This window comes from Gekko japonicus, unplaced genomic scaffold (assembly GCF_001447785.1).
Source record: "Gekko japonicus isolate JY-2015 unplaced genomic scaffold, Gekko_japonicus_V1.1 scaffold3166, whole genome shotgun sequence".
Classification (NCBI taxonomy): Eukaryota; Metazoa; Chordata; class Lepidosauria; order Squamata; family Gekkonidae; genus Gekko; species Gekko japonicus.
The window spans coordinates 12536-14205 of record NW_015162570.1 but is presented as its reverse complement, the minus strand read 5'-3'; positions in this window follow the sequence as shown (position 1 = coordinate 14205).

Here is a 1670-nt window from a genome sequence, read left to right as displayed (position 1 = left end):
TTACTGATACGAGACTAAAATCTTATCTGACCCAGACATTGAAAGGTTTGTCCTAAGAACTACAGAATCATGAACTTTGTACCTATTATGTTGTCTGCTAACAATATCAGACCTACAAGAGGAAAGCCTTCTATAGAACAGGCCTTTCTAACATCCTAATAAAATATTCCTTAAAGAATAAATTATAAAAACCAGAGAAATATGAATATGAACAATCAAGAAGAAAAAAACCTATATAAAAAAATCTTTATATTCCCATTCATACTACACCCTTGCCTGCCTCTGCGTAGCAACCCTGGACTAGCTTGGTGGTCTCCCATCCAAGTATTAACCGGGGCCAACCCTGCTTGGCTTCCGAGACCTGATGACATCGGGCTACCCTGGGCTGTCTAGTTCAGGGCAGGGTGTAAACGGTTTCCATTAAAGGGCCGTTGCCTTTAAGCGAATGGGGACTTGTCTTTCCGGGTGGAGTCTTTGTCTTTTCACGGTGACCCAAGGCTCCTGTGGCATCTTAAGGGCTGCCCAGGTAGAGAAAGGTGTCGTCCTCGTCGAGGGCTTGCTTCACTCGAAGCATTGAACACACAGGAGAGCGTGCGGATGTGTGTGTATATAATAGGCACGCAAATCGAGATCTGCTGGAGGAAAGACTCACGGGACACGACAAGATTTCGAGGCAAAAGCAATGCAAAATTAGGGTTGCCAGCTCCGGGTTGGAAAATTCCTGGAGATTTTGGGAGTGGAGCCTGGGGAGGGTGGGGTTTGGGCAAGGGGTGGGACCTCGACAGGATATAATGCCATAGACTCCGTGTTCCCTCTAAGCTGAGTCAGTGTGAGCTAGCTCACCGTTTTTTAGCCTCCAGCTCACAGATTTTTTTCTAAGCTCAGGAAAGATGGCTCCAGAGCAAACTATGCAGTAGCCAAATTGCTCGCTCACAACTTTAATGCCGGTAGCTCACAAAGTAGAGTCTTTGCTCACAGGACTCCACAGTTTAGAGGGAACACCGTCCGAAGCATGTTTGACACCCCTGACCTAGAGGGTGGACTTTGTCAAGACTGGGTTATTAAAAGGGGGGGGGATCAGAATACTATACTGCAGTACGTTGTGTTTTGCAACCAGCGTGACTCCCAATAAGCTCATTTCCACGCTAACGTGTGTACTTTTAATGGGCAATTTTCTGTATACTTGACGTCACGGAGGCCTGCCCTCGGCCTCCAAAGCAGCTGCATCCAGGCACATCTCTGGTTCCTGCGATTTCAGCCACTGCTGGCAGATCTATCATTTTGGGATCTCAATAGCCCTGATGAAAAGTACTGAGAAACGTTGAGTGATTTCAGCAAAGTACTTTTATTAGGATAGAACAAGACAACTGCCGGCTCGCAGGCCGGTATATATGCCCAGAAAACCCACCACCAAAACACACCCTCTACTTCCTATAGGCTATTTACAGTAGCCGAGAGTCCCATAGGCTCTCGGCTGCAGACCTGGCCCTCTGATAGGTGCGGGCTAGGATCCGCTTGGCTATTGTTCTCCCTGAGTGAAGCTTCAGGGCTTTGCTTGACCGCATGGCCCAACGGTCGCGCACGTGGTAATGGCGGAGTACATTACACCCCTCCCCCCATCATCCAGACTACCCACACACAAAGTCCTGGAGGTACGCTGGGACCTTCCT